This window comes from Mus musculus, chromosome 4, assembly GCF_000001635.26.
Source record: "Mus musculus strain C57BL/6J chromosome 4, GRCm38.p6 C57BL/6J".
In the NCBI taxonomy this organism is placed as follows: domain Eukaryota; kingdom Metazoa; phylum Chordata; class Mammalia; order Rodentia; family Muridae; genus Mus; species Mus musculus.
This window is the reverse complement of record NC_000070.6, coordinates 3,678,956-3,693,481: the sequence shown is the minus strand read 5'-3', so window position 1 is coordinate 3,693,481 and position 14,526 is coordinate 3,678,956. Positions and strand designations below refer to the sequence as shown.

The 14,526-nt window shown below is 42.1% G+C and overlaps 1 protein-coding gene across 3 annotated transcripts in view; it reads right to left on the bottom strand.

Annotated features, from left to right (window-relative positions):
• Lyn (LYN proto-oncogene, Src family tyrosine kinase) overlaps positions 1-14,526 on the bottom strand; it is a 113,545-nt gene that overhangs the window by 98,131 nt on the left and 888 nt on the right. The window lies entirely within an intron of this gene.

The window sequence follows — 14,526 nt, the reverse complement described above, 5'->3', positions numbered from 1 at the left end:
AATTTCACTTGAAGTACATAAATCTCAACTTCTTCAACAGAATGGTTATGATGTAAAAATGCAAGACAGGGCAAGGTGATGTGCACAAGGGGGAGTTGGGGGACGGTTACAATAGAGAAAAGGCTGGGGATACTACAGTTCAATCAAACCACAACCACCTGGTCAAACATGGTGGAATGGACCTGTAGTCTGAACCTAAGAGACCGAAGCAGAAGGATTGCTTAAGTCCAAGAATTCCAAAACACTTTAGGCAGCACACAGCCCATCTACAGACAGACAGAGCAACTGACTAACAACCAACCAACCAATAGCCAAATGTTTGTCGTAAGTTAAGAGTCCTCAAAAAACTCCCAGAAATTAGTACAGTTCAGATGAGTGTCCCCCAAAGGCCCTCTTCCCCAGGGTGGTGATATTGAGATGTGTTATATAGATCTTTTAGGTGGCTGGGTCTTCCATGAGGTCATCTGGTCACTTGGGGATCATGAGACATTGTTTCTCTCTTTCTCGTTGTTGCTTGGCTCATGAGGTGTGATTGGTCCATCATGTACTCCTCTTATGCTATTCAGCCTCATCAGAGACCCAAGCAATGACATCAAACTCAGGAAGTAAAGTAGTGTATTCTGTGTGTAAGTTTGATACTTTGGGTACTTTATCACAATAAGATGATGTTCACATAGTTTCATAACACTTTTATAACTACTAGATGAAATAGCAGACAAGCCTCTGTTAGTACTATTTTTTATGACCGAAAACGAAGCCTGGAGAGTTAAAGAAACATCAGTCACTATTCCAACATTGGAAAACTGTGCACCATACTTCAGTTGCTGAATCTCAGCTTTGACATCACACACCCTAGTGACAATGGACATTTATCACAACTTATCTTAGTATTAGTCTATGTCTTTGCCAAGATAAGCAGGAATCCAACTAAGCTGCTGTTTCTGCTGTCTTCCTGATACGCAACTGAGGCTTCACTTTCTCCCTTGGGAATAACTCTGTTCTGCTCAGGCTCCTGGGTCCCACACTCTCCTCTCTTCCAAGGACTCACTCCTTGCTCAGTCCTTGGCCGCAGCATCTGTGGTTGCCAACAGGCACTGGCAGTCGGAATGCAGATGCTGAACCTCAGTCTCTCTAGAGCGGAGAAATGAACTGAAGTCAAGGGCTGTGAGCTGTCCATTCACAGGCTCAGCACCCCTGCAGGCTGTCACTTTGAAATGCTGCCCAGAAAAAATAGCTTCCCTACAATCCCACTGTCTGGTATGCACATATTTTATTTGAAATGAAAATGTAGTCTTTTCATTTAATTTTTAGAAACACTTTAATTTCTGAGTACAGCTATCTCTTAACATCAGTGGGACAACAAGGTGTAAAGTCTATAGTTGCCCAAATCTGTGGATGTTCAAATCTCTTATATAACATAGTTATAATCTATGCACATTTACTATGTACTTGAGATCATCTCTTGATTATTTATGATACCTAATACATTGTAAGTATTGTGTAAGTAGCTAATATACTGTGTTATTCAGGGAATAACAACCAAAAGAGCTGTAGTTGCTTGTACCAGAGCAAATTTTGAAAATATTTTCAATCCAAATTTGGTTACAAATGAAGATACAGAGGCAAGGGTGTGGAGGCTTGGCTTTATATATGGAACAACTCTGCTTTTGAGAACCAGTGGCTATAACTGCCAGCTAATCACATGCATATTTATGAGTGCCGAGCATCCAAGACATGTTTTCTGAATGATGAATAAATAAAGCACAGCTTCATGGATTAACAAATTCCACAGGTTAAATTATGCTTCTCTCTCCCCAGTGAAATCAAATATGCAAAGTAGCCCACACAGAAACTGAACACCAGTAATGAAGATGCTATGTTCTTTGACATCACAATATGGGTCCAACTTAACCTCAGAAGAGAATTTCTGAATCCACAGAGTTTCAAAGGCTAGTGCAGACACTGGCACTGTGTCATTCACAGGATGCCTAATATCAGTGAGTCAGTAGAAACCACCCATCACACTGGCACATCTGCATTTGGGAATTAGCTTCACTGTGAGAAGTGGGTAGGAGAATAACCTATGCATACACGGCTGGTGCCAACTAACTTTTCTAGTTAATGGATAAATAAAAAGCATTTAAATAAGGCACAGATCAAACTGAAGTGTGAGAAATACAACTGCAAAGCCAGAGTGTATAACACGGCAAGACCTGCGTTCTTCTCAAATGGCAGTAAGCCCAACATGCAGAGATTCTGGCATCAGCCAGACACACAGCGTGAAAATCTGTTTCTTTGTGAGACCAACTGGCTTTGTTTTGATTTTCAGTTTCTTACACTGGGTTGTTAAAAATCTACCTGCCTTGAAAACTGAACTAAAAGGAGAAGCAGGAAGGTAGATACCTGTGAGACAACTCTGTGGCAGATAGGCAGTCCTGTGTGGGAATGGACAGTTCCATCCCAGCATGGCAGCTTCTTGGTCAGGCTGTCCTTGCCCCAAAGCTTGCACTGCACCAGACATCTCTTTCTGTACTTTTCTACACTGTTTGAGGTAACATAAGATGCTCCACCATGAAAAAAAAAACCTGAAATCTATGAGGAAGACTTCCAACAAGGGGTTGGATATCTTTCTGTACACTCCTAAGAATCTGAGTTCATATCAGTAGCACCCATGAGAAAAACCAGGTGAGGTAACACTTCCCTGAAACCCCAATGTTGGGGGAAACAGAGCCAAGAAGACTCTTGATGAACCAATTTAGCAGAAACTATGAGCTCCAGGTTCAATGAGACTCTTATCTTAAGAGAATAAGATGGAGAAATGTTTGAGGAGGGCACCTGGCATCAACCTCTGACCCCCATATGTACACCGATGGGCAATGAACCCCTCCCAATGCACATAAACAAATAAATAATAAGAATGTGTGTGTGTGTGTGTGTGTGTGTGTGTGTGTGCATTTTTTCAAGCTGTGCATGTAGGTCAGTAATGAAATGCTTACCAGAGAGGAGGGAATAGAGTCAACGAGAAACAGTAGAATCATTAGGTCAGAAAGTACCTTTAGAAGCCATTAACCCAATGAACTCTACAGGGTTCTCTAGGGAAATCCATGATGAACCTCTAAGGACTGAGACGCTCTATTTCACAGGTTAGCTGCCTGCAAACAAACTGGATTGTTATAAAAAGGGAAAGAGCCTTTCTCCTTACCTTCTACAGCACAGGCTCTATTATAGTAAACCTTTCTCATTATCCTAACTTCTCTCTACTCATTGCCAGCATACTACTTTGTCAGAAATGTGCAAGGTCTTACACTGAATGAGGTGATCAAGTGTTCCACTGTGGTGGTTGGTTTGTGTCAACTTGGCACAAGCCAAGACATAACCGGAAAGAGAGACTTAATGCCTCCAAAACATTGGCCTGTAGACAAGTCTGTGAGAGTACTGCCTTGATTAATGATTGATTTGGGAGGGCTCAGCTCACTGTGGACAGTGACATCCCTGGGCAAATGGTCCTGCATGGCATAAGAGAGCAGGCTAAGCCATGGGGAGCAAGCCAGTAAGCAGCAATCTCCATAGCCTCTGCTTCAGTTCCTGACTTGAGTTCTTGCTCTAACTTCCTATGATGATGGGCTGTCATATGGCAGTATACAGTGAAATAAACTCTTTCCTCCCTAAGTTAATTTGGGTCATGGTTTTTATTTTTATTTCTATTTTTTTATTTATACAGTGATAGAAGCCCTAAGACACCAAAGACAGACACAGCAACCAGCTTGTTAGGCAAGTCTGAGTCAGAAAAAAGATCATTTGTCAAACTCACTGAAGGATCCTCAAAACCACTCTCAGTCCTTATTTCTGCACATAAACTTTTTAAAATTGTTCTTTAGAATTTTTTAGCAAAAATATGCATAGTATAAAATGTATTCCTGAACTATTTTAAGGCTGTAACTCTCTGGTACAGCCATTGCTATAATCTATCTTCAGAACCCTTTTCAGCTTGAAAATTTGCCCATTAAACAATCTCTCCCCATCCCCACCTCCTCAGAGCCCCTGGAAGCTACCATCCTATTTATTGGTTAGTCCATTGTGGATTGACTAGTCCATGAATATAAGAGCAATTGCACAGTACTTTTTCTTTGGTAACTGGCCTGTTTCACTATGAAAACATCCTCAGGGTTCGTTTATGTTATATCAAGGACCAGCATTTCTTTCCCTTTTAGGCAGAATAGCCTGCTATATGTATAGCACAATGCCCTTTGCTCCTTGGTTATTCTGAATTACCCTGCACTGAACCTGGATCCCTTACCAGCAATCTCTGAGGTTTAACGTAAGCTCCCAGAGGCTAGCATGGCCAGTAAATTTCCAGCAACATACAGCTAGGAAGGGTCAGCCCCAGCATCATCCGAGTGACACTCCAAACTCTATTACAGTTGAAGATGAAAAGAATCTCACAGGTAATAGTTGCAGTGGGTGCTCAATACACTACACCTAATTATGTAAGTGGTTGCTTAGTTTTAACCAACTACTGTTCCCAGTTGTGGTGATGATCTTAGTAAGATATAAATTATAGGACTGGTCTCAGATTGTTACATCACAATAGTCTCTCCTTTAAACTGAATGGCAAAGATTGGTGACTGCCCCAAAATCTAGATCTCTTATTCAAATGGCATGTAGACAAACTTTTGAGCAAGGCCAACATTACTTGGAATAGTTAGAGTGGCTATCATATATCAACTTGCAGATCCCAGGTAAAGTCTATAGCTCTCAAAACAAGCAGCAACAGATATTTTCTAGCTTCGAATTAACCTCTGTGGAACACCCTTTGAGTCTTTCAGTTACTTACCCACCTCTCTAAATCTATGGAAGTGCTAGCTGCCTCTTTCTTCCACATCATAAATATCTTCTTACAGCCAGTGGTGGGACATGCTTTTAATCCCCAGAATTCAGGAGGCAGAGACAGGACAGATGGATTTCTTTGAGTTTAAGGCCACCCTGGTCTGCAGAGTTAGTTCCAAGATAGCCAGAGCTACACAGTGAAACCCTGTTGAGAAACCTAGACAGACAGACAGACAGACAGACAGACAGACAGACAGACAGACAGATAGATAGATAATAAATTGATGATAAGTAGGTAGGTAGGTAGATAGGTAGATAGATAGATAGATAGATAGATAGATAGATAGATAGATAGATAATAAATTGATGATAAGTAGGTAGGTAGGTAGGTAGATAGATAGATAGATAGATAGATAGATAGATAGATAGATAGATAGATAGATGCTTTAAAAAGAGTGTCAGGATGCTGCCTTTAACTGAAAGGGGCTGTTCCTTACTAAAAGTTCTCCTTTCCTTTTTAAAAAGCCATCATTTTTAGTCAGGGACTCTCCTGTCAAGGCTTATTACAGATTCTAGGACAAGGTCTAGTGACAGAGCTGGACCGTTCTTTCCTCAGGATCCAATCCTTCCTCCTTTGTTTTGTTTTGTTTTGTTTTGTTTTGTTGTTTTTGTTTTTTTGAGGCAGGGTTTCTCTGTGTAGCCCTGGCTGTCTAGGAATTCACATTGTAGACCAGGCTGGCCTCGAACTCAGAAATCTGCCTGCCTTTGCCTCCCAAGTGCTGAGATTAAAGGCGTGCACCACCACCGCCCGGCCATGTGTATTTCCATCAACACCATCTGGACTCCCAGGAGTTACTCCAGAAAAGTTAGCTAAATGGATCACTGAACATCACAGAACTTTCTAAGGAAATGCTCTGGCCAGTCAGGATGACACACACATATAAACCCAGAACTCAGGAGGCTGAGGCAGGAAGGGTAATGATATTTGTGTCAGGTTAGGCTACACAGCAAGTGCACGATTAGCCTAGGATATATAGAAAGATGTGTATCAAAAAATAAAAATAAGTTCAGTCTGTTCCTAAAGCAGGACATGATGGTACAAACCTATCATCTGGGCACATGGGAGGACTTGGGGGAAAGGACAGCAATCTAATTGCAGGCGGCCTAGGGTATCTTGGAGACTTTATCTCCAAGAAGGAAAGAAAAAGCAAAGGGAGGAAGTAAAGAGGGAAGAGGGAGGAAAGAGAGGAGGAGGGAGCAAGGTGAGTGGAAGACAGGGAAAGAGGGGAGGGAGGATGGAGAGAAGAAAACATTCTCCATATTTACATTTCTGGAATGTAGCTCACAATTACTCTCGGCCTTGATATCCATGATTTCACATCTGCAGATTCAACCAACTACTGACAGAAAATATTCACATGGCACTGCTGAACAAGTATAGACTATTTTTTTTTATGGGTCTGGAGAGAAGGTTCAGCAGTTAAGAGAACTGACTGCTCTTCCAGAGGTCCAGAGTTCAATTCCTAGCAACCACATGGTGGTTCACAACCTTCTGAAACAGGACCTGATGCTCTCTTCTGGTGTATCTGAAGACAGCTACATATAATCATATACATAAAATAATAAATAATTTTAAAAACAATATCATCTAACAAGTATCTTCACATTATATATTGTTTTAGGCATAATATGTAATCTAGAGATGGCTCCGTGAACTCCAGAGAGTAAGTGAGGTCACACACAAACACATCCTTGAGTGGGCCTTGTTAGATTTCTTTCTAAACTCCACCCCATAGTTACCTGGCAACAGCCAGGTATGCTCCACCTGACAGTTACCTAGCAACAGCCAGGTAGGCCTGACCCACTATAAAAGGGTCCCTCTCTTGATCTCTTGCTTCTCTCTTGCTCTTGCTCTCCCCCCTTCCTGTTGCGCCCCTCTCCCCCTCCCACGTGTTCATGGCCAGCCTCTATTTCTCTACTCTTTCCCTCTCTCTGCCTTTATCTGGCTCTACTACCCTCTTAACTCCCCTCCCCATGCCCTGAATAAACTCTATTCTATACTATACCATGACTGGTCCTTCAGGGGGAAGGGATGCCTCAGCATGGACTCGCTAAGACATCTCCTTTCCCCATACCTCACCACATCCCTCTATAGAACATATTCCTTTTCTCTTTATCTTTTTATAAACACAACAGTCCTGGAACCAATTATCCATAGATAATAAGGACAACAGCGCCATCCTTAAGGGCAGCCTGCAGGCCACTCTAGTTCCCTGATCTCCCTACCTTTTGTAGTCACTGTGTCTGAGGTTCCTTGTACTGCTATTTGTTAGAAATTGTGTTTATTCTGTTCAATTTAAGGCCAGCCTGGGCAACTTAGAGAGACACTTTCAAGATAATATATTATTAACCCAAAATGCATTTATTGAAAGGGTTTCCCATTATCCTGATTTGGGGTATTTTTACTCCTTTTTTGTCATGAAAAAATATCCTTTGTCAGCCTTGTTTTTCTACTTATAGGCTGACAAGGCAGTGGAGCAGACAACACAGCAGGCTACCCTTTGTGTGTGGGCTTTAGCAGCATCCTGGGCATTTCACATCCATCTTCTAAGCAGAAACTGGAGCTCTGCACCAGGGTTTTTTTCTGTTTCCTCTCCTCCTTTTTCTGGGAGGGATGAAGGAGATCCTTTGTGTGAGTAATATAATCACCTCTGAGGATTTTTAAAGGGACTGAGATTGGGTTTGGTGATAGAATGCTTGCTTGTATCACACAAATATGTAAATAAATAGATGTGAAACAAAATAAGGATAAAAGTTGGAAAAGATAGGTAGGTGGTAGGATGATTGCTTACTACACACAATGCCCTAGATTTAGCCACAGTAAATAAATAAATAAATGACTCATTCATCCTCCAGAAAAAGATCACTATGAAGACTTTAGAATAAAAAAATTGATATGCAGAGCTTTTAAATGCTATTTTTCACCAATCAGTTATTTAAAGAATGCTATCATATTACCTATCAGTTTGTATTTAGCTAGCTTATTATTTATTTATTCATTTATTCATTTATTTATTTATTATGAAAGGAAGCATTTTGTTTTGGTATCTAATTCGGAGTGGAGCAGTCCATGATCCATTGACCCCTATGCTTTGGGCCTATGACAAAGAGGCATATTGTGGATGAAGCATGTGGCACAGAAAACACACTCATCTCATCACTGTGAAATACAGCAGAGGAAGAGGGAAGCCTGAGAACCAACTGCAGCTTCTACTAGTGCAGCAAAAATGACCTCAAGACCTCCCATGAGTTCCTCCTCTGGGAATTCCCACTTCCTCTACACAGTAGCAAGCTGGGCGTGAAGCCTTAAACACAGAGAGTTTAGAGAGCATCCCAAATGCAAATTATGGACAGATTCATACCCACTTAAACACTATAGAATGTAGGCATACCTATATTAAAACATCTCAGGCTACTTCACAAATGTACACAATTTTAATGTATCAGTTAAAACTGCTCTAAGGTTTATTTTTTTATAATTTTTGGGGGATTATAATATAATTACGCCATTTCCTCCTCTTTCCTTCCTTTAATGCCTACCATGCATTGCTCTCAAATTCATGACTTTTTATTCTTTAATTATTGTTGTTGTTGTTGTTGTTGGTGGTGGTGGTGGTGGTGGTGGTGTGTGTGTGTGTGTGTGTGTATGCAACCTGCTCAGTCAGTATAATGTTATCTGTAAGCATCTGATCTCAGGGCCTACTGCTGGTATTACATAAGCAATTAGGGGGCTTTTCCCTGGAAGGCTATTTCTCCCACTCTCAACATTCCTCAGTTGTATTCAGCTTTTAAAGAACACCTTGGGGCTGAGGAGATGGCTCCATGGCTAAAGCAGCTGCTGCTGAGACAAGGAGCCACAGAGTCCACACACATGTGATTCCAGTCTTGAAAGGCAGACATAATTCCCAAGACACTGGCTGGCTAGCAAGACTACCTCTACTAGTGAGCTCTGGGTTTGACTGAGAGACCCTACCCTTAAAGAATGATAGAAACCGTGAATACAGAGTCCCAATCTCAGGCCTCCATACATGTTCACTTCACACACACACACACAAATACATGATTGGGTGTGAGGGGCATTTTGCCATAAAGGAACCATAATCAAATGCTATTTGAGGCATTTACATTTGGAGACATCTGCCCTTGTATGGGTCTGATGCTAAGGTCCTGTTCCCAGTTAGCTCTTGATTGATCACTAAAGATGCCACCAGCCAATTGCTGGGCAGAAGGAAAGAGGCTGGAGTTCCAGGTCCTGGCAGGCAAGCTAACAGATGCAGGAGAAGGGGGAGATTTTCAATATGCTTTGGAGGGAGAAGAGGTGACCAGCCATGTTGAGATCTCGGGTGGAGCAACCATAGGCCATTTCTCCCGCAGAGATTAGAAACACAGCTAAAGCTGAGGGAAGCTGTGGCATGCTGAGCAAGGAGAAGATAATTGAGTAAAGTTTAGGGCAGATTTCAGGTGCTGAGCTAAGAATATTGGGAAGGGCACATAAGCAGAGGGAGATTAGAAGCGCCAGCAATTGAGCCATAAGGCAGGTTGAAAAATAAGTTTGTGTGTGTGTGTGTGTGTGTGTGTGTGTTTCATCTACAGATCCAAGGGAACTTGGGTGGGGCTGGAAGCACTGTTTGCCTGGAACATAAAGCAGGGTAGCAAAAACTACACGGTACATGGACACATGCCTCTTAATTTGTATTTGGATTGCTTGGTTTGGTTTTTAAATGGAATCTTATGATTTTGGTCATGCTGGCCCTAAACTCCAAGTTCAAATGACCCTCTTGCCTCAGCCTCTTGAATAGTTGGTACTACAGGTCTGTATCACCCTAGCCAGCTGAATCTGCATTTCTTTACTACATCTCCATCCAGACCCAGGTTCACCTCTGCTCACTTGCAGCCCAATATAGCTCTTGAAGAGGGCGCAGGACTCCCAACCCCTGGTACAAAAGAAAAGCCCCTCAGTCATGCTTTAAACGTCCATCTGTTTGTCTGCTTGGTTTTTATGTGCTATAGACATAAGCTAAGTATATTTCTAAGACAGAGATTATGCTTGTGGAGGTTTGAAAATACTGCTGCATTCCAAGAGTTTAACAAAAGACTGTAATTCAGGAACTTTAAAAACATCCTTAAAGTACTATACTCATGATCTTGTATAGTGAGAACATTGAAGGTTGCAAAATCTTCATTTGAGTTCCCATGAGGGGAAATTTCGAAACATACATCTTTCTGGTGCTGGAAGAATCAAGACTGTATATTTCAAAATATATAACTTCCTGCTGGAGGTCTTTGCCTGGGAAGAGTCTGCACCCTCTCCCCCTCTTGTTCACTCTCTCTCTCTTTCCCCTCCCTCCCTCCCTCCATTCATCCCCTTGTCTCCCTCCAAGGAAAGTTGGCAATGAACCTGCAGACTAAGCAAGGCTGGTAAAAGGAACCCCAAGGGAAAAGCAATTCTGAGTGGTTTGAAGGGAGGGGCCCCCACAGGCAAATGACTGGATGGTGCAGGGTGTGGGGGGTATCACTTCCTTTGTGCCTTCTCCCTTCGGCTGAGCAATTCAGCTTTCCCGTGGAAAGCAGAAGTGGTCCTCCCTCTTCGGAGAGCCTCACAGAGACCAGTTTCTCCATTCCCTTGGCCTCATGGGAGTTAACACTTACAGGAAGAGTGGGGCACCTATTTGGACCAAGAACCAAGTAGCCTTCAGGACTTCAGGAACCAGAGTGAACACTGACCCACCTCTGCAGTTCCCCTGTGGACTCTGCACTCAAAAGTATTACCTTCAAATTGGTATAGATTCACTACAAATGTTTTACTAGTAAAGAGTGAGGAGAGAACTAGAGGAAATATGTTTAAGAGTAGCTTCCAGTCAAGGTGGCCTGGAGTCAGAAAGGTGACCAGGGACATTTTGGATGCCTACAAAAAGGTGAGATTGAGCACAAAGGAAAATAATGACTTTAAAGTATAAACTGTAGGAAAGAAAAATAGTCCAAGCTACACACATAGAAAGACTCCTCCTTGGTCAATAAAATATTTAAGAAATTGTCTCTCAAACTGATGTGTGAACCAGACATGGTGTCACACACCTGCAATCCTATACTTAAAAGGAGAGAAGGAATATCAGGGGTTCACGGTCAACCTCAGTTTCATAGTGAGTTTGAGGTATGTTTGAGATCAGGTCTTGAAAACAAGACAAATGATTGTATTTTCGCATCTGTGTGGTTTTATATGACACTATTTATAACAACACCAATTAGGGATCTCAGTCTCATGAACTGTAATTGTGGGTACCAGTGTCTGTGGGTGCAATAATGAGCACAAATATAATCCCGTCTCATAAATGGTCAACTAGCATCATGCCAATCACAGGGTAGGGGGAGAAGAATGTTTTTGTAAGATGGCAGGAGTCACCCTGGAAAGGCATCAACAGTTGATAAAACACGGTAGTCAGCAGAACTTCCAGAGAACTGTGTCCCAACTGTGAAGACAACTTTCAAGAAGCAGTTTCATGGCAAACAACAAATTCAACGGCTTATCCAATAAGAGGGATGGAGAAGGAGAGCCGGAGCAAAATGAAGAAAAGATTGAATGACTAAGAATGAAGAACTAAGGCTATGGCAGACTATACTTGCCAAAATTTGCTATAATTATGTAAACTTGTTATTCAAAATTATAGGAAAGTTTTTCTAGTTATCTCAAGACAAAGATAAGAGATGGCATCAGTCTTGACACTGACTTGTTACACACTTCTAATCCCTCAGTAGCCACCCAGTTCTTACACTTGAGTGCTCCCCTCAAATGGGAACTTAAATGTTAGAAATGACGACAGAGTTCAGTTTCACAATTTAAGCATCAGGAAACTAGGCAGCTGTAGAAATATTTCAGTATTTCTGACTGGAAAAGCAGCTTCCTCTTCCATTTCCTTCTCTTCATTAAAAGATAGGAAGCAATGACTATACATGAATCCTGGGACTCTGGCTTGCCCACAGCAGACACCCAGAAAGTCAGACATATGGTCTTCTACATGGGTCTTAAGGGTTTTCTATCTTCATCATGAATGGTGCTCTTATTCTAACAAGCATGAAGAGCTGGTAGAGTTCGTGGCCAAGATATTTCTAGCAATGTCAGAGAATTCTTTTGACAGTTAGTCCTTGGACATTTCTGGTTAACTACTTACTGTTATAATCAAGGCAGTTACAGCTGATATACAGGTTTTCACCATAGCAAATATTATGGACTGTCTACAGCTAAGAGGACACATTTCTGAAAATATAGAAGATGGTTTCCTGGAGACCTACTTCTACATATCCTCATACTTAGTTTAAAAAAAAAAACTTGCCAAATAAGTAAAGAAAATTGCTTCATAGTTCTCTTTCACAAATGTGCATTAAATAATACATTTATTTTAAGTAATTAACTACTGGCAAAGTAGGAAAAACATACTTATAATATCCAAAGACCATTTAACCTTTTAACTAAGATAAACTTCTGAATCTCTTTTTCATGTCTGCCCTGGCCTATCCTGTGGGGATCCATGAGGGGGTTCAAATGAAGTCAGCATTGAGAAAGCCTCAGAAGTCACAAACAATGACTTCTGAGCAAGCAAGCAAACAAACAAACAAATAAAATAAAGTATCATCTTCATCGCTCAGAACTGCTCAGAAAGACTCCAGACTGGTTCCATTGCCAATGTCACCGGTTAATGTCCTTCAGTGTTGTGTTAATCTATGTATCCAAGGGATCACTGGTCCCCGTGAGCTGTAACAATGTCTTATGCTGTATACGTGTGCATATTGTATTCCTATTTATGAAATCAGTGAAGGTTTCTTATATGGTTCCAAGTAGTATCTCTGTAAAAACAAACTCTAATCTCAAGTGTTCCTGTAATTTATTTCTGAACAGAAACACTGCAGGAACTAGGAGGTCTTGAAAGTCTCTGATTTGCCAAGCTGTGCAAGACTACTTTTTCTGCTAAAAGGAAGACACTGGCCATGGAAGGGGAGTATCACAAAGCAACCATAGACTCTAAGATAAATTAGGGTGACTGCCTCTACAGAAACTGTTGTGTTTTCTCCAAGGCATGCAGAGAACAGTCCTGACCAGGGATTTCCATTGAAGGTTCCGGTGCCATTCTAAAATGTCCTCCTACCCTTGTTACAGAAACCAAGACAGAAGACCCCAACTCCATGTGTCCAGTAGGCAACCTTCCTTCCTCCTTCTAAGACATCTTCACTGAGCACTTACTTATCAGGCACCAGGCACTAGGACTTCATGTGGGACAAGAGAGATAACGTTGTTGTCTTGGCATTGACATTGTCTGGATGAAGAGCCCGTGAACATGGAAATATGTCAATATAACTGATGCTGCCCTGATGGAATGCTGACTCAGTCCATGGCCCAAGTGACTGGTCCAAAACTTCAGCTCTGGCAAACAGTGCCTACAACACACCTCCTGAGCTCTCTTCCTCCACATCTACTGTCCTCTTCAAGGCTCAGAAAGTTACTCCACTTACATATAGCCCAAACGGATCATAACCAAGGCTCTTGGGAGCTGAATTTTTAAAACAACAAAACCCCCAAATCACCCTGCCTTTCTCCAAATGAGGACCTGGATAGGCAGCAATCCTGAGGGGAGGAGAGTTTCATTTCACTTAAGAAGGGCCCAGGAAGCCGGGCTTGGTGGCGCACGCCTTTAATCCCAGCACTCGGGAGGCAGAGACAGGCAGATTTCTGAGTTCGAGGCCAGCCTGGTCTACAGAGTGAGTTCCAGGACAGCCAGGACTATACAGAGAAACCCTGTCTCGACCCCCCCCCCCAAAAAAAAAGAGAAGGGACCAGGAAGTTCCTGAACCCACAGGGCATAGCCTATTTCCCTAAAACATGTTATGGGTGTTAACTCCACAGAGAGAAAACACCCTACAGATAGCCGAGCTTCGGAGCAAAGAGTCCATCGTCTTCCACGTTAGGTCTTAAGATCTCTTGAACTGGGGGAATCCCAGGAACCTCTGAGGCAGCACAGCACACGTTTCAGGTGTTTTATTAGATAGATTTTCAAGTCAGCTAGCTCACTCAGACATGTGGTCTCGGGTTTAAAAATCGCCAAACTGCCAACCACCAAAGGCCTCCGATTTTATAGATGATCAGTTGTACCAAGTAACTTTCATATAACATTATATTCATATAATGTTCAAGGACCTTCAGTGTACTAAACCTATGAAGTAGGTTCATAGTCAATCAGGCGGAAACCCAAACCGGGAACTTCAATAATTCGCAGTCACTGAGAGAATGCAGGGCCTAGATTCCCACCTGGATTCTGAACAGCAAAGAAGTTGGGCGGATTAGCATAATTAACAAAAACACCGGTACTCCAATAAATAAAGAGACAACCACAAGCACCCCAAGTAGCGGGGACTATTGGGAAAAAAAACAAAAAACAAAAAACACTACACCAACAGCATAGGGAAGTCACTATAGTCAGCCAAGATAAGGCAGGCAAGTGGGAACTGTCGCACACACCCTTCCCCCATTCAGAAGGAAAGGCATCCCTGAATTCTTAAAATAACTCTAGCTTCCTCTTGGCCAAGGCGTTGGACTACTCCTCTGCGGGCTGACAGAAGTCGAGCTACGCGGGAGGTCAAGCTACAGCCTCT